General features: G+C 45.1%; 1 long non-coding RNA gene across 1 annotated transcript; it reads left to right on the top strand.

Annotated features, from left to right (window-relative positions):
- The first annotated feature begins 9,010 nt into the window (after positions 1 to 9,010).
- LOC122227198 lies at positions 9,011 to 19,171 on the top strand. The gene is made up of 3 exons (XR_006205920.1): positions 9,011 to 9,282; positions 18,303 to 18,390; positions 18,802 to 19,171. It is a non-coding gene; the product is annotated as an uncharacterized LOC122227198 (long non-coding RNA).
- The last annotated feature ends 208 nt before the right edge of the window (positions 19,172 to 19,379 follow it).

The following is a 19,379-nucleotide window of genomic DNA, read 5'->3' as shown; positions in this document are numbered from 1 at the left end:
TACCTCATAGGTAATAAGGAGTCAGGAATCTGCGTGGGGCTTAGAGGGGGCCTCCAGCTCTGGTCTCTTATGAGTAGCAATAAGGTGCTGGCCAGGCTGCAGTCATATTAAGGCTTGACTTGGAAAAAGAACAGTTTCCAAGCTCGTTTATAGGATTGTTGGGAGGGTTCCTTGCAGGCTGTGGGCTGGAAGCTGCCCTCTGGTCCTTCTCATGTGGACTGGTCCACAGGGCAGCTCACAGCAAGGGGGAAGAGGCAGAGAAGGAAGGCAAACAAGGCGAAGTCACAGTGTCTTGTAACCTAATCTCAGCAGCGACAATCCCATCACTTCTGCCACAATCTCTTCGTGAGAGGCAAGTCACTTGGTACAGCTTATACTTAAGTGATGGAAGTTATGTGAAGGTGTGAGTACCTAGAGGTGGGCTCTTTGGGAACCATTTTGGAAGTTCAGCACCACAACTAGTCCGTATAGCCAGGGGTCTCTCTTTTTTCAGTAAAAGACCCTGAAACTTAGAGGCCTTGCTCAGGCTCACACACGGAAAGGCAGAAAACAGAATCTAAACCAATCTTTCTCCAAAGCTTCCCTCTTCTCGCTATATCACGCTCCCTCCTGTGGCTGGCTAAAGGCTATCAGGACAGACAAGAGGACATCTTGCTTCCAGACTCATCTGTTCAGGTGGCTTTGTTGACAGCTGCCCAGCCTCACGCTGAGGCTTAGACTGCCCAACCTGCATACCTTTCCTATTCTCCCTGTCCCCAAGGGTATTCTTGCCATTCCAGTTTTAGACAGCATGGACGTACAGGAAAGGCCAAATATTTGATGCCCTCTGAACAGCAACTTTCCTGAAAGCCTCTGACCAGGGTCTTGCTGAAAACACTTGAGTGAGAACATGCACCTTGCAGTAATGTACTTTTTCCACAGATGATTAATCAGGAGTGTCCCCGGATGGTTTGGCACAGATGGAGGGAAAGGAGAGAGTCAGATCATAAATCCAAATAAATTTATAGCTTCACCATCCATCCCATTATTATATCAGGAAGGCTGTGTTTCCCTTTAGTGCTTGAAGATCTAGAAGAGGTTTTGCATATTGAGGGCTCCGTACAGGTGGACTAAATCCACCCACAGGCTTTTGATGGAGACTAACCAAAGGGACATTGTTACGGATGAACTTCAAGATCTTCCTTAGTTGACAGGAGCAGCCTTCCAGAAGGTTCAGGTGAAACTCTTAAGGCACTTCATACTGCTGCCTTAATGTAGTTCTTTCCTGTTTCCTAGTTTGCTCCATTTTGAAGCCTCCCAAGGATTCCTGTCTTTGTATCTGCACATCTCCTGACACATCTTGTCCATGGTAGGTACCTAGTAAATTTCATTTCCGGGAACATATACCTGTCTCCTAAATAAACTTAAAACAGCCATCTTTGCATCAGTTCCAGCTCAGCTCCCTGTCCTGTAGCAGGTCACATCGATTGTGCTTTCGTTGGACTATCTGGCCAGGAGTTGTTGTGTGTGAATTTGGTATTTCACATTTAAGGCTTTAAAATTATTGAAGAGAAGCCCTGGTGAGACTGTGGTAGTTCTGAATCTGTTCTTGGTTCTTGCCCTGATTTCTGGGCTTGCTGTATGCGAACTTCTTACCTTCTTGTTACATTTGTTTCCTTCTGTGTTCAAGGTAGAGAGCACTAAACCATCTCTGTTTCAGGGTGAAGGAAGACAAGTTTCTCAGTAAGACGAACATTGGAACCAGGTTTCAGTGTAAAATTTGCTTTGTTTCTGATGTCCCTTTTATGTGATGGTGAAAAAAAACATGTCCTTTGTTCTGCCACTTCCTTGCTATTTTCTTTTTTATTATTAATTTTTTAGTGTTTATTTATTTTTGAGACAGGGAGAGAGAAAGAGAGAGAGAGAGAGAGAGAGAAAGACCATGAGCAGGGGAGGGACAGAGAGAGAGGGAGACACAGAATCCAAAGCAGGCTCCAGGCTCTGAGCTGTCAGCACAGAGCCCAACACAGGGCTTGAACTCACGAACTGCAAGATCATGACCTGAGCTGAAGTCAGATGCTTAACCAACTGAGCCACCCAGGTGCCCCATTCCTTGCTGCTTTCTGAACCTAACTTACTTATCTATATAATGAGACCATCTATTACTGTCCTGCTTACCTTACAGAGGGAAGGTGTGAATCACTAGAAATAGTGGGTATGAACCACTCTATAATATGATGTTCATGGCGATATAACACCACAGTGACGTTAATGATGCCTCATTCATAAAGCACTGAATGAGTATAGGCTTATATCATCACCTCCTTTTATGCAAGTGAAAGGTATTGCTATTTTATTTTCACACTTATCCAGAGAGTACATTAAAATCTATCATCTTTCATAATATAAAAGACAGGTATGATTTTTGACATGGGTTCCAAGACCATCCAGTAGGAGAAAGGACAGTCTTTTCAAGAAATGGTGTGCTGGGGAAACTGGATACCCACACGCAAAAGAATGAAGTTGTTCTCTTATCTTATGCCATATACAAAACTAACTCAAAATGGGTTAAAGACCTAAGTATAAGAACTAAAGACTATAGAATATTTTGAAGAAAACACAGGGGAAAACCTTCATAACATTGGATTTGGCAATGATTTCTCAGATACAGGACTAAAAGCATAGGAACAAAACAAAAATTAGGTAAATTAGACTTCATCAAAATTAAAAAGTTTTTGTCTGTTAAAGCACACTTTTAAGAGAGTGAAAAGACAACCCATAGAACAGGAGAAAATATTTGCAAATCATAGATGTGATAAGGGATTAATATCCAGAATATATAAAGAACTTCTACAACTCAACAACAATAAAAAAATCCAATTCAAAAATGGGCAAAGGACTCGAATAGACATTTCTCCAAACAAGACATGCAAATGGCCAACAAGCACAAGAAAAGATGCTCAACATCTTAATCAGGGAAATGCAAATCAAAACCATAATGAGATCCCACTTCACACAAATTAAGATGGCTATAATACAAGACAAGGAAAATAACAAGTGTTGATGAGGATGTCGAGAAGTTGGAAACTCGTAGAAATATAAAATAGTGCAGCTGTTATGGAAAACAGTATGGAGGTTCCTCAAAAGTTAACTAGAGAATTCCCATATGACCTAACAATTCCACTTTTAGGTATATACCCAAAAGAATTGAAAGCAAGAACTTGAACAGATACTTGCACACCAATGTTCATGTCGACATTATTTACAACAGTCAAAAGGTGGAGACAGCCCAAGTGTCCATTAAAGACAGTACATGCAGTATAGATATATAGTAGAATATTATTCAGCTTTAAAAAGGAATGACATCCTACAACATGAATAGACCTTGAAAACATTATGCCAAGTGAAATAAGTCAGATACAAATTGATTAGTACTGTATGATCCCACCTGTATGAGGGATTTAGAATACACAAATTCATAGAGACAGAGAGTAGAATAGAGGTTACTAGGAGGTAGGAGGAGGAGGGAATGGGAAGTTATTGTCTAATGGGGACAGAGTTTCTTCTATTTGGGATGATGAAAAATTTCTGGAAATGGATGGTGGTGATGGTTGTACAACACTGTGAATATACTTAATGCCACCAAATTGTACCCTTAACAATGGCTAAAATGTAAAACATCTGTATATTTTGCTACAATAAAAATTTTTTTTAATAAAGCATGTTAAGAAATATTACCTTAGGATATTTAGATCTTGTTAATCTGATTTTTGTCACTACATAACTTTTATTTTTTACTATTTAAAAGTATAATGGTTCCAGGGCACCTGAGTGGCTCAGTCAGCTAAGCGTCCAACTTCGGCTCAGGTCACGATCTCTCGGTTCGTGGGTTCAAGCCCCTCGTCGGGCACTGTGCTGACAGCTCAGAGCCTGGAGTGTGCTTTGTATTCTGTGTCTCCCTCTCTCTCTGCTCCTCCCCTGCTTATACTCTTTCTCTCTCTCTCTCTCAAAAATAAATAAACATTTAAAAATAAATAAATAAGAGTATACCAATTCCTTGGAGAAAAAGTGGAAAAGGCTGATAGACCTAAATGAAAAGGGGAAAATTAGAACATTCCTTATCCTAGAGACAGCAACATTTAAAACCTTAATATCCTTCCAGACTACCTCTTTCCTCTCCGATCCCCATCCCATTTTACTTATTTCCCTTGTGATGCCCTTCTGCACCCTTCCATCCTTCAGGAGCTTTGGGATCACTCCTTTCTGGGTTCTCATCTATATCAGAATTTGGTTGCAGCCATCCAGTGGGTGGAAAAACATTTTCTAAAACCAAGCAAAGTGATAAAACACTGAAAAGAAGCCAAGAAATATGTGATCAGAATGCTCTGATGTACACTAAGACCATTTGGAAGTCATGCTGGAAAGGACGACTTTCAGTACACAATGCCTAGAAGTGTCTGAAGATGTATGGCCAAAGGAATGATAGTTCACTATAGACAATACCATGTAAGAAAAAAAAAAAAATATATATATATATATATATATATATATGTACTTTAGCTCCTACCTGTCCTCCATTCTAGGGTTATGGGGACAACCTACAACCTAGCTGTGTTCTTGGTCCACATGTTATTTACCCTGGTCTTCCCAAGTAGGAGCATGCCTTAATGTCACCCTAAACTTCTGAACTATGCATAGGGTCCTATCCTAGCTAATTGCACAGTGTGGATTTCTGTTATTCTCTATTTTCCATAACATAAAAGGTAAATCGAGGACTTCCTTTTTAAGGAGCAAATAAACTTCTGCCCAGTAGGGGGTATCCTTCCTGTTGAATATCACAGGGAGGGTCTGCCAAAGTAGGTAGACTCTGGACATGGTTCCCTTCAGGGGGCTTTGCTCTCCCTGGTCTGAGATCTGCCACTCTATTTGGTTGTTTGGAAGAAGGAAACATTGCTGGAGCTTAGATTTTGCTGATAGGGTCAGGAGTGAAAGTAAGCCTAATTTCCAAGGGCAAGGCAGCTATGCTGCTGATTCGGCATTATTCCCCCCAGGGCTGTCTGCCCCACTTCTCAAGTATAGTTTCAATAGTAAGTGAGAACCCAAATCCAGAATTTCTATTTTTATTACTTTAAGTTTCCTTAAGCGCATCCCATAATTTCCATTTCCTCTTGGCTGTTTGGCTGCATTCCATGCAGTGTTGTCTACCTGTGCTCCAGGGCCATGAAGGCCACTTGGGCTGGCTTCCCTTTGCTTCTATTGTTCATCCCTAAATCTTGCCCTATGTGGGTCTTCGGGGAGCCAACACACAGTTTGGTGTGTTTTCTCTCCTGGGGAACATTCCAGATGGTCCTCAAGTTTACCCTGATCCCTCAATACTTCTGCTCAGCTCTTAAAGCTTTTGTAATGCTTTCCCCAAACAGTTCTTAAAGATTCATTAATTAACTCACTCATTCAACAAATATTTATAAAGCACTTCCATTCCAGGGCCTCTGTTAAGCATGAGATGTATTTGTAAAGGAGAAAATCCCTATCCCTGAATCCAGTTGAAATGAAGAAATAGCTCTCTACAATAATTCTTTGTGATGTTCTTAGACTGTGAGAATAACCTCAGTGTCTTGGGAACATGGAAAATGTGTGGTGATCAGGGTTCCTGGGTGGCTCAGTTGATTAAGCATCCGACTTTGGCTCAGGTCATGATCTCACTGTTCGTGGCTTCAAGCCCCACATCGGGCTCTGTGCTGACAGCTCAGAGCCTGGAGCCTGCTTCAGATTCTGTCTCCCTCTCTGTCTCTGCCCCTCCCCCACTCGCACTCTGTCTCTCTCCCTCAAAAATAAATAAACATTAAAAAATAAATAAAAAGAAAATGTGTGGTGATTATCCCTTCTCTCTCTTCCTTCTTTGCTCCTAAGAGGGAGCCTGCTTACCCCCTGTTCTCTCTGAGCACCTATTAAATATTGGTATTTATCAAGATCCTATAGGTTTTTTCCCTGTATTTTTAAAAAATTAATAATTAATTAATTAATTTAGAGAGTGAAAGTGCACAGGGGAGGGGCAGAGAGAGAAGGAGAGAGAGAATCCCAAGCAGGCTCCATGTTGTCAAGCACACAGCCAAACATGGGGCTCCATCTCACAAACTGAGAGATCATGACCTGAGCTGAAATCGAGAGTAGGATGCTCAACCGGCTGAGCCATCCAGGTGCTCCCTCCTTTTCTTTTCTCTTATATCATGTTTTGGTTTTTGTTTTTCTGGGCGGCTTTTTCTTTCCCCTGGACTCCAGTTGCCACCAAATACTGATGAACTCCCCATCCATTTCTCTGGGTGGGACATCTCTCTTGAGTTCCCTCTTCCAGTTCTCCCCTGGCCTCCTGGCTATGTGTCCCACATGTACCTGCAGTTCAGCTTATGGAAGGCTTCATCTTTCTCCCCAACCTGTTCCTTTGATATCCCTCCCAGTTCCTCAGACCAGAAAAAAACCTGAAACTCTAGCAACTCGTCCAATAACGTGCCATTACTTGCACCCTTTCTGCCCATCCTGAGCCCACAACTGAGACGTTGATTCCTAGCTTTCTGCATCTCACTGTCTCTCAAGATGCTCATTGCTACTCTCTCCCCATTGGTCTAGGCCAGTGGCTTTCAAACTGTTTTATTCATCCTTTGGGAGCCTTCTGAAGTTGCAGCGGAAGGGGGTATTGAGCAAGCTGTATAAGTGGCTTCTCATCCCCGATATAAACAGAGCAATTGCATGCTTATCTGTTTTTCATATTGTTTGAAGAGCATTGAATGGCTACACATTTGAAAACCGTTGGTCTTAAATCCTTCTCGTTTCTTTCCTGGATTTCTGTGAAGTCATAGCTGAGCATCTAGGTCACCCATCTAGGGCAGTGTCCTTAGCCTTTTTTTTTTTTTTTGACCATGGTGCCACAAGAGGGGTGATGTTGGCACTTCCTGCTGTTGGGTATAAGCACCTGATGTACAATAAAATAATCAGAATGCAAGAGAATGAGTGTGGTGTTATTATAAGCATAATCTTTGGATCAACTGTAATTTATGAAAGTAAATAAATCTTCCTGGGTGGATCAGTTGGTTAAGCATCAGACTCTTGGTTTCAGCTCAGGTCACAATCTCTTGGTTCATGAGATCGAGCCCCGTGTTGGGGAGCCTGCTTGGGATTCTCTGTCTCCCTCTATCTATGCCCCTTCCTGACTCGTGTGCTCTCTCTCTTTCTATCTCAAAATAAATTTTATTAAAAAATAAATTCTCTTTGGTCTTCACTTATTATCTGTGATAAATGACTTGTAACAAATCCCACATACTGCCTCCATGCTACTCTAACCCACTAACCCAAAGTTGTCACCTCCCTGCATGGGAAATCTCAGTCCCTCTTCTGCTTAACACCCTTCAGTGACTCCCTCTTGGTTCTCAAATAGGTCTGAAGCTCCTTGGTGTGGCTGGCAAGTTCTGCTGTGATCCAGCCCTTGCTGACCTTTGCAGTTCAGCTCTTGCTCCAATGCTCCATGTGCCGGCCAGGCCCGCCCAGCACACCTCCAGGCGGGCAGGGCTTGTGGGCTCAGATGCTCTTCCTGCCCATCGATGCTCCCCCCTTCCCCTCTCCTGCAGCCTACATGTTGAACTCCAATTTATTTTTTAGGTGAAATAGTCTTATTTCTTCCATAACTGCCACCTGTGTTGTGCTCTATCAACCTCTTCTTCCTTTCTTGTTGAGTAGCAAGGATAGAGTGGATGCATCCCTGGAGCTTATTCCAATTGCTGGATTTGGTGCATGAAACGCCGACACTAGCAGTCAGCGTAGGCTTCTCAAGCTGGGGTAACTTTAGTGGGTTGAACAGTGTCACTCCAGAATTCATGTCTACCTGGACCCTCAGAATGTGGCCTTATTTGGAAATAGGGTCTTTGCAGATTGAATTTTAAGTTAAGCTGAGGTCATAGTAGATTAGGGTAGGCCCTAAATCGAACAAGGGCCATTATAAGAAGGGCATGTGACGATGAGGGCAGAGTTTGGAATGATGCATCTATAAGCCAAGGAGCACCAAAGATTGCCAGCAACTACCAGAAGCTAGGGACAGACGGGGAAGGATTCTTCCCCAGAATCCTCAAAGGGAGCATGGATGGCCCTGTTCCCTTGAGTTTGGATTTCTAGCATCCAGAAATGTGAGGGAATAAATTTGTTGTTTTTAAGCTGCCCAGCTGTAGTGGCAGCCCTAGAAAAGATATGCAGAGATTTTTCCATTGCCACCTCCATGACTCTCATGTGAGCAGAACCTTCCTGCTGGAAGTGAATCACTGGACAGGTGGGGGGAGGGAGGGGTGGAACTAGGTCACTGAGGGCATTCAGTGCCCTCCTGTGCCCCTCTACACCCCTGTGCAGTCCTGTGGGATGGTCTGTGGTCTGCTCAGGGAGGAGAGTAGGGGGTTCTGATTGGCCCCAGAAATATGCCCCATCTTTCTTCCGTAGTCTCCGCAGAAATTCTCTAGGGTGAGGGTGTACAGAGCCGGAGCTTTCCACCTTGGGCCCCGACATCTCAGGATGGGCTCCCTGGGTAGTTCTGTTGGCAGCTTTAGCTTGTGAGCTCACCAAGCTTTGTGAGGATTTGTCATGGCTTCAAGGGGTTGGCTCAGTACATGAGCAGAGTCTGGAGTTTGGGGCCTGTGCCTGCCGGTGCCGTTTGATGCTGAAAGAGATACCACATCTGCAATGTGAGTCCCTCCTCTTCTCTGCCAAGGCATGTCCTCACTAGGGCTGTTCCCCCTGATGCAGAAAAGACACACCGCATACCTCAAGATGCCTTTATGGGCCATTGGCCCCTGGCCTGTCTTCTCTGGGAATATTGTGTCTGGATGGGTGTCATTGACCTAGCCCTGGTTTGTGAGTGCTAGAAAGGAGGAAGGGAAGATGAGGAGAAGGAGAATGGAGAACACACACCTAAGAGTTTTTCCTTCAAATTGGAATAAGCTCCAGGGGCCCACCTACTGCTATCGTTATGATGTCACAGAAAGGAACAGCCAGAGCAGGGGGAAGAAATTCATGAAGTCATCTGGCCCAAAGCCCTCTTCGATCTTCCATGCCACCAGGATGGCAGAGGTTGGTGCATGTTTCTGGCAACTGAGCTCTTGAATACCCAAGACCACACAGCAGCAACGCTAGGGGACGAACTCACTGAGCTGGTGCCCAGCTGCTCATCTGGGAAGTTCTACCGGGTTCTCACTTGTAATCAGCAAACCCAGACTCCTCACCTTAGAGACTATCAGACCAAGCTTCTCTTGGGATCCTTGAAGATGGCTGGTAATGAATGTGAAATGATGACTCATGTTGTATTTAAGCAAGACTCTGGGTGTGCGTGTGAATGGGGATTGCTCAAAATCATGTCGAGGTGCTGATGATTGCATCAAAGCCTCTGCAGTGGGGGAGGGCGGAAGAGAGAAAAGGTAGCCGTAGATTTTAATACAGAAAGGGAGCAACCACCTGTGAAACTTTGTAGAGAACGATGATCTGCGTTCCTGGCTGGTTCTGCTTTCATATCCTCTGGAAAATACTCTGCTGTTCTCAAAGCCCTTGAGAGACAGAAAGTAAGAGAGACTTACCTTGGCCTTATGCAATGACCAAATGAAGTTCTCAAAGTCAACATGGAGCAGTGAGGACCACAGGTCCTCACAAGAGTGAGAAGGACCGACGATCTGGCCTCGTCCCCACCACTTCCCCTGTTTGACGGGGGTTTAGTGCATTGTCAAATACCGACTTGATCCTAGTCAGAAAAGCCCCAGAGAGTGACCATGCGGCTGATATGTTAGAAGAGTCTTTAGGAGCTCACCAGTATGAGTTTGTCCTGACAGCTACTCCAGCTGACAGCTGGATTTGCTTCTTTCTATTTCAAAATCATCGTGCCTCCTGTAACAAAAGCTAGGGGAGCCAACCTGAGTCCAGCAGTTTAGTTTGTAACCTCGTTCCTTTCTCCTTCAGGGGAGAGGGATGCGTCAGCCACGGGAAGCGGGCCAAACACTCCCGCGTTTCTCTTCTGTCTCAAGTGGAGATTAATTATGTTGTAACTTCATGTTGATGGTGATGGGAGGGTCCCCTAGCAAGAGCAAACCTTCCCCAATTCTTCAGGAAAGAACAGACTGTGGCAGATTTGAACTTGGCCTGAGGGGCAAGGTATTGATGTCATCCAGGCCAGACCACAGTCCCCTATTTCCAGTTGACACCCCAGAAAGCCTCATATATGCAGCCTTTCAGAGGCTTTTAAAAGCAGGATGGGAACAATCTGATGGATACGTTGTAGGGTTACATGAGGAAAGTAAAAGATAAAACCTGATTAAAAGCACCTGTCTCCAGAAACTACAGGCCAAAGAGAGGTACTAAGACTTTGTTTCCATGGAGTTGAGCTGAGAGGGGCAGCTTTGGGGCAAAAGACACAAATATGGGGCTTGAAATCAAAATTCTGGGGTCAAGACCTAGCTTTCCCACGTGCTGTGTGACTTTGGGAAAAACCTTTCACCAGAGTTTCCTTTTAGGGAAAATGGTAGGAACAAGTACACTAAAAATTGTTAGAATGACCATATGGCATATGTGCATATTGTAAAATGCCATGTAAGGGTTGGTGTAGTGATTCTCACTGTGGCCTCGAATATGGGATGTGCCTGTGTTCACACCACAAATAGCCAGACACCTGGATGGCCACGAATGTTGGGTTTAATCATAAGATCTGCTCTTTCCTGAGAGCCAAAGGTCTAGGAAGTTTTTGTTTGTTCGTTTACTTGTAAGCGACTCTTTCTTAGAACTTTCTAGCTAAGAAATCTTCTGTCCTATATCACCATTGACCAAAAGTCTTTGGGCGACTCTCCCCACCCACTTAAGCCTTTGATTCTTCCTCCCTGAGGTCAAGGGGTCAGACAGATTTCCTCAGTGGTGCACTGAGTGCTCTAAAGTTGTATGACCCTGCCCACCAAGAGGAAAGCTTTTGCTTGTGTCAGATAGCCTTCTGGAACACAGGTTACACATGAGGCAGTAGGCTGAGTGCAGAAGGACACCAAACTCTTTGGTATTCTTGCAAACTAGAGGGCACCCCATGCCCAGATGCTTGGCACTGCTCAGAGAAATGTCACCCACCCCTTCAGAGTGCCAGCAGAATTTTATGGGACTTGAGAGAAGGGAGGCATTACCCAGCATGGGTAGGAGAAGGAAGGGAGAGGCAGGGACGGAAGTGGCTCTGAGCTGGCCTTGCCCTAACAGGTGCAGTGTCACATACGCAGTGAACAGCTCATGTCAAGACCCAGCGGCAGGAAATGGGGGGTGGCATGTGCTGTTCCTCACTTACAGCCTCAACAAAAAAGAAAAATGAACAGATACCGAGGCTGAGGAGTTGCTATTATGTGCTGGGTACAAGGCCTGACCCAGTGGTAATTGGGTACATGTTTCTGAGTTAGTCGGCCTGAGTTTATCATGTCGGCGCTCCTTGCTGGCAAGTGTGTGAGTGCCAGGCTTAATCCTGGGAGGACTGGGCGCCCACACCCTGCGTGCAGGGCCCCCTGGGTGGAGGAGGGCAACTTTCCTGTCTGGGCACTGCCACTTTCCATTCACTTCACACGCCAGTGTTTTGACATGTTCGCGCCTGGCCTGTTAACACGGGATAACAAGGGAGTGCGCCCAAAGGCGGTGCCTGGCTCCTGAGCTGGCACCCGGCCAGGGCAGCCTTGTCTAGCTCCTTTCCCTGGGGTGGCAAGAAGGCAGCTACTGGGTAGTTCTGGCTCCTCTGAGTGCCTCCAAACTAGAGCCTCTCCAAATGTCAGGGAGGAGGGTTTATGACTTCGGCCTTTTATGATGTACCTTTAAGGCCAATTATTTCTAGAGCTAATAATCCTAACACCTCATTGAATTAGGCACTGGGAAGAGAAGGAATACACTTCAAAATCCATGAAATTACAAGTGGATTGAGTGACTCACTATTCTGGATGAAGGCTTTATAGTCTGTAGTCATTATTATTGTTAATAATAATATTAATATTAATAAGCATTTATTCACACACACACACGCCCATGGGTCTTTGGGCAGAGCTCATGGAGGACACAGACAGACTCTGTCCTCAGGGAACCGAAGGAGGCTATCTCTAAGACACTGTAGTAAATCACTTGAGTATTGTAACTGTCAAGGTTTTAAACACCTAAAAATCAGCACTATCATTAGCAATCAGTAATCACTGTTATAGAAGAATAAATCTTGTAATCTCCAAATTACCTGTTTGCACCAATTACAGTTCAACTGATGAAACATACCAATCAAAGGGGAATTTACTGGAGGCGCCCAGGCTTATCTAGGTTACAAAAAAAAAAAACAAAAAAAAAAACCACCAGGAACCCGCTGAGTTCCCAAACTGTTGTTTCTTCGCTCAGTCTCCGTTAGGGTGGATTTTCTGGAAGTGGAGCTGATAAAGCCCTACACAAGTACCCCCAGGCAGGAGGGAGTCCAGTTTTCACTTACTTGTTTATTTATTCACTTATTCCCTGCCTGCCTACAAAAAGGATTTGAGGTAGGTCACACTAAAAACACAGATCTCGCAGGACGGTTTTTTTAAAAAAGCAAAAGGAAGGTTGGAAATTGTGGGGGTGGGGGTTGAGGTGTTCGAATGTTGAGCTCCCACAAATCTTCTCGAGAGTTCTTTTCTAAGCACGGGGCTGGGCCCCACGGGGAGCAGAAGGAGAAGCCAGCCCTCCCGTTGCCTGTAAGGAAGGCCCAAGTCGAGGAGCCTCACAAGCTTCCGACTGGGTCTGAGCTTCTCAGAAGGTAGTACACAGAGGATGTCCATGTGTTGTCTAGCTCTCAGCCCACAACGAAAGAAAGCGGGTAAACGGAGAGGTAGATTTTTTTTCCTTTTTGTAGATACTAAAAAAAATATCGAAGGGGCCCAGTGGGAAACCATCTGTGTTTTTTACCAGTCTCCCAGATGTGTTCTCCATGTGGTCATTTCTTGGCTGGAGTTAGAAGAAGGCGATGGAAATGTGGACCCACTGAACCTTCTCTGGTTTACTCTGGAGCTTTGGACAATCTCGATCTGGTGTTTGCAACTGAGGGAAAGCCAGGGAGCAGTGGCCGGGAAGAGGTGGGGAACGGACAGGAGCTGGAAGTAAACTGGAAGGAAAGCAGTCCCCTGGCGGATTTGGCTCAGGGATTAGGAAGTGAAATGGATTTAAACAGCGAGGGTCTTCTCAGCCCTGTGCTGTGTGCCAGGCTTCTCCTAAGGGTGCCTCTGCATACCCTGCCACTGCAATAGTCCCAGCATCCCATCCCCGCTCTTCCGTGGATCTTGGTTGCATCGCCGTTTCCCCAGCCCCTACCTGGCTTTATTGCTTGCCCATATGGTTCTGCATCTCTAGGAAATTATATCCTTGTCTTCTGAGGGCTCGCTTTATGTTTGTTTTTTGCGTTAAGGTTACCGTGAGTTCATTTTCACTTCTGCCCTTGAACATGGTAACGGCAGAACTGTTTAAGTAGCAACTTTCTACATGGTGCCCTCTGTTGGTAGACAGCCTCCATGATGACCCCAATTGCCCTGGCCTTGTGGTACTCACGCATTTGTGTAGGTCCCTCCCACATGGACTCAGGGTTGTTCTATGTGACCAGCAGGATACCACAGTGTTAGATACCGTGCTGAGTGCTATGTATAGGACAGGCACCATCTTTGACCTCATGGAGTTTACAGAGTTTACAGAGCAGAGAATATAGATAGATAGGAAGATGATAGATAGATAGATAGATAGATAGATAGATGATAGACACTGAGAGCTCTAGCTTTGGAGCTAGATAGAACTGGCTGAATTGTGGCTTCTTCACTTGGCTTTGTGACTTTGAGCAAGTTATCTAAGCTCTCCGAGTGTCTGTTTCCTCATCGTTACATTAATTTTTTTTAAGTTTATTTATTTTGAGAGAGATAGAGAAGGGGGAGGTGCAGAGAGAGAGGGAGAGAGAGAATCCCAAGTAGGCTCCACGCTGTCAGCACAGAGCCCGACATAGGGCTCGAACCCATGAACTGCGAGATCATGACCTGAGCTGAAATCAAGAATTAGACACTTAACCGACTGAGCCACCCAGTGCCCCTGTTTCCTCGTCTTTAAATCAAATATCCATCTTGAGGATTACACGTGACAGTGTGTAAAAAGTATTTACCACAGTTTCCAGGTTTGGGTGGCTCCTCCATAAATGTTATTCCCTCCAGCCGTGCTGGTGCTGAGAATGTATGATGAGTAGGAAGTCATCTCTGCCTTCAGGGGGCTCCGAATGGAGCGGAGGGACAGATGTGTACTCACGAAAGTTCAAGGCAGACTGTGACAAATGCTGTTACAGGGGCAGAGAGGACAGTGGGAACCCAAAGGAAGGCATAGGAAAAGCTTCATGGAGTTTAGGTGACATTTTAACAAGCCCTGGTGGGTAAGAACTTTCACCATTGCAGGTAGGGAGGGGAAATCCCGAGAAGTCACAAGGCGTAAAGCCTCCTGATAATCAGCGATGGTGGAAATGTACTAGCTCTTGGTCATACCGCTTCCCTGTAGTGGGCTGTGATCTCTTCATCGGTAAACGGCAGCTGCTAAACTCGAGAGTAAATGTTCCTTCCAGCTCACCCATTCCACAAGGCCAGGGTACTGCTCTGTTCATTACCAACTTTCAGCTCCTAACACATGGTGGGCACTCAATAAATATGTATTAAATAAGCAGGTATAATTTTATGCGTAAGTGGCTTGCCTCAAATGAGAAAAATCAGGGAAATATTTTTTCCATTTACTTGACATAAGTCATTTCCTGGGGCAGGGGGGCGGGGGGACAGGTGTGGTGGCAATGAACCCATCTACATTGTGTCACTATGTTTTGTCAAAGTCCTTCTGTCATCCTGGTCCTTCGATTTCTTGGCTGTGCCTCCTATTTCTTCCTTACATCCCCTAGTCTTGCTGTGGGCTCCTGCTCAAACTTTAAAGTGACTGGCATTTCCCTGGAGATTTCTTTAGCACTCAGCACCACGTCCTCGGTCCAGGCGAGGCAGACCCAGCCAACTCTGAAGAAGCTTTGCATGTTTTCCTTCACTTAACTGCCATTTTGCGATTGGTGCCTCCATGAATGGAGTAACCGTGAAACCAGAGCTCAACAGAAGAACGTCGAAAGCTGTCGAGCTACTACTATGCCATAGGACAGGGCTGGCTATCTGTGAAACTGTGCTATAAGGGGGTTTAGGCCCTGGGGGGTCCCCACCCCACTCCGTTTTGCCTCTGCTCCCCTCCTCAGGCCTATGCTTAAGACCCTCATGCTGTTTTCTTCTCCACTGGGACTCCTGTAATACACCGTCCCCTGGGGCTTACTCTGCTCCAGCCTTTCCAGATCACCCTTGTTCTTTCAAAGCTCATCCTGGGTTCCATTTCCTCTGAGATCTGCAGCTCTGTGTTTTTGGTACAATTAATTCGGTCCACACTTAATGCCCATCCTGTGCCTGGATCAGTATAAGCTCACAGGATGCCAGATGAAGGAAAAGTGCTTCTTGGCCCTGATCTGGCTTTCTAGGATGAGAGTGGCCAAGACGACAAACCAAACGATGCAAAGCAGTTAACGGACAGTCCCTTTTAAGTGACAGATTTGCATGTTACCAGGAGCTTTTTGAAGTCAGTGGCTTACCTTCAAAGCATTCTTATTGTGACAAACAACTTTTAAAAGGTTTTCTCTTTTCTTAACCTTACAAGCAGGAGAGCAGTACTTATCAATGGCAGAAAACTTGGAAAGTGAAAGAATATATACGTAGGGGACAAACTTGTTGATGATCTCACTACCCAGAGGCAAGCCAGCATTGGAATATTTTTCCTGTCTTTTTTTCCCGATGCACCGGAGATCCTGTGTTGCTATAATTTTGCCTCTACCACTTTTGTTAGCAAGCACTCTATCCCAACCATTTTGCAATGTTATAAAACACACTGAAGAGTGATTCTAATGGTAGGAGTTTGTCAGCAAGTAGGAGCGCTGAATTTATTTGGCACTGAGACTTGGGGTAGCCTCTCTAATAACACTCCCATTTCTGCGACTTCTAAGACAAGTGCTGCCATAGTGTATTTGTAACTCAGCCGATCTGCTCAGCCCTTCTCTGAAGACACCGCATCCTGTGCCGTTAGATGCGAGCATCTCCAGTCTCCAGATTCTCCACTTCCTCCCTTCCCCCACCCCGATTTCCTTCATCTCCAGTGAGCGATAATATCTTTCATTTGAGCTTCTCTTTCTGCCTCCAATGACTGCCTCCCCTGATGAATTCTCTCTGGGTGACTTTGGCATTTGCATATTTCCTTGCTTGGATATTCTGAGATGTTGGAACCAGAGAGCAGGTTGATGCGATCAGGTACTTAGCTGAATGAGGCTTTCTCGGGAACTGCACAAATATTTGGAGTCGGGTGTGTGCCAATAGGCAATTAATTGAAATGTGGACACAGCAAGCTTCTGGAGGAAGGAAACTGAACTTGAGAAATTAGCTGTGGGAAGCAATCCTCTGCAAGATACAAAACAGTAATTTGGGAATTTCCTTTACCTCAGACTGAAATTGATTTGGTACAGAAAGAGGAAAACAAAAACAAAAACAAAAACAAAAAACCCAAACCCAAACAAGGTTGACTCCTGCATTACCAGAGCTGGAAGGCATTGTCAGAGAATGCCGGTCTGACCCTCCTGGGGATGGAGGAAAGAAAGCCCAAGGTCAGTGGCAAGTTGGGGCAAATTCAGGACCAGAAGCAAGATGTCCTGACTCCAGCCCAGGGCACTATCCATTTTATAAGCTGACTGTCTACCTGGAGAGCCGGATTATCATATCAGGAGCAAAAGGGCGAGGACTGTGATTTAAGCATTTCCCCGTCACCGATGACTTTGTGAATACATTTAGGAAAATCCGTAACAAAACCAAGGTACTCGCTGATTGTGGCCTTAAGGACGGAAGCACATCTAGCCAACATTTATGGAGCTCCTGCTTCATGTGTGGCTGTCCGCTAAGCACTAAGAATGGAGGTGATTACAAATAGGGTCCCTGCTCCACACTGTGTGATGTTGGCCTGATCCCGGGAGGGGCCCAGCTCCTGACTTGTCCTCTTTAGAGGTATTAGCCTCTGTGTCCATCTGCATTTCTCTGTCTTCCAGGAGAATGGACCTTTCTCCTTAAGATTTTTATAAACGATGTATAAGAAAAGAAAAGAGAAGTTCTGACCGTGACGTTGCTTTAGGATTCAGATTATCTTAGAGTGATATGAAAATCATCTGTTCATTGTTAAGGTATATATTTCGTGGTTCAGGACCAGAGTGATCCATTTTATTTATTTATCTTTTTTTTTTTAATGTTTATTTATTTTTGACAGAGAGAAAGAGAGAGACAGAGCACAAGCAAGGGAGGAGTAGAGAGAGGGGGAGACAAAGAATCTGAAGCAGGCTTCAGGCTCCAAGCTGTCAGCACAGAGTCCAACGTGGGGCTCGAACCCACAAATGGTGGGATCATGACCTGAGCCGAAGTCGGATGCTTAACTGACTGAGCCACCCAGGGGCCCCTGGAGTGATCCATTGCAGGCTTCCCCTAGAACATGGTTCTCAAAGTGCAGTCCCTGAACGGGAGGCATCAGTACTGCCTGGAGACTTGTCAGAAATGCAGATTCTCAGGTCCCACCTCAGCGCTACTGAATCACAGGCACTGGTAGGGCCCTGCCATCTGTTTTAACAAGTCCTCCAGGGGATTCTCATGCATGGTGGAGTTTGAAAACCATTGCCCTAGAAAATATGATTTGGAAATCTGGGCTGCTGAATTCTAGCACCAAGGAGGTAATCTATTTTTTATTATTGGACCCTTAAGAATAAACTCTCTTCATTTTAGAATACCCAGGTGAGCTGTTTCTATCCATTGCTGAGTGTTAAACGGGAAAACATGTCCAAATAATTCTTCAAAATTTAACTGACCAGCAGAGTCAGACACGATTCTGGGTAACCTGTCGTATTTCCAGTAAGCACAATGTTTGCATACTTTAAAGTTTCATGGAATAACTGAATAAGTTAATTGATTGCTTAATCTGTTATTTTTAGAATATCACTTCCTTACCTCATGTGAAAGTTTATTCAAAATTCAAATGGGAACATTTTATTACCCCAAAATGTTTTCCTATATCCTTGAACATGTTACTAAGGAAACCAGTTGCAACATTGCACTGATATTGTTGCTCTAACAAATTAACGATTCAGCCATGTAGATGCCACACTACGATTTTTTTCTCTCTCTAGAAAATTTCACACTTATTGAATTGATACATTTATAACACAGGACGTTGCAAGCGACGCTATACGGAGAAATCGCATCCCAGAGTGACAACGGAGGTTTCCCTGGGATGTGTTTTGTGCTGTTTGAGCAGGTGATTTTTCATCCGGTACCAGGAGCTCTTCTGCGCAGGGAAGCTGAGTTAGAGAGAATAACCATCTCACAAGGACACTTGGTGTCGAGCTTGGGGGGTTCTCGCTGGTGAACAGCGACTAAAACCGGCTGCGTGTGTGCAAAGTGTGTGCTAATCACACTTTTAAGGAATCGAAGGACATCAAAGCATGAGATCACGCGACTGAGATGGCACCAGGAGATGGGGGGGGGGGGGTGGTGGATACAGCACAGTGGGAGGCCTCCTGCATTTTCTGCCTCAATGGGGGGAGGTGAGGTTATTAATGAGGGGATAGATTAGAACAGATGGGTATTTTTGACACATTTCCCCATGTTGTTATTTTCCAATACCCCATCTTCCCACCAGCTAGTCATGTGCCTTTCTCTTGGTTAGGAGTGAAAGCATGTGACTTTTTAAAGGGAAACCTCAGGAAGGGAGAGTGGAAGTGGAGACGTTGCCATAATGCTCAGAAGGCACGCTCAGCGGATTTGGAGAGTCTTCCTGAAGCCTCTGCTGGGAGGGGAGAGGGAGAAGCCACCGTGGGCTCGTGTGACTTTGGACACCGTGTTCGAAGGGAAGCCGTGTGACCCTTTCCCACTCACTCCAGCCCAGCCTCATGGCATCCAGCAGCCACCACTCGCCTCCTGATTGCCGTACCTTTCTGCAGCCTGGAGATTTGCATTGTAAATGCTGTTTGTTAGGCCCCTGAAATAATATTAATCACCGTAAAACAATTACGTTGCATAATTTGTACATAAAAAAGAAAGAGTGAACCTTTTGCCTGAATTAATATTTCCTTGTTTGTATCTTTCTCATCCTCACAAATAATGAGACCCCTGTCTGCCCTTCTAGGTGAGAATGGTTTTGGGAAAAGAAAGGTATCTATCTTCGAATGGCTTCTTGAAATGATGCACAGTTGTCCGGAGCCTGGTGGCCTATGCAGTTTGGGGTGGAAGAACCACGGACCCTGG

This window comes from Panthera leo, chromosome C1, assembly GCF_018350215.1.
Source record: "Panthera leo isolate Ple1 chromosome C1, P.leo_Ple1_pat1.1, whole genome shotgun sequence".
Taxonomy (NCBI): domain Eukaryota; kingdom Metazoa; phylum Chordata; class Mammalia; order Carnivora; family Felidae; genus Panthera; species Panthera leo.
This window is presented reverse-complemented; position numbering and strand designations above follow the sequence as displayed.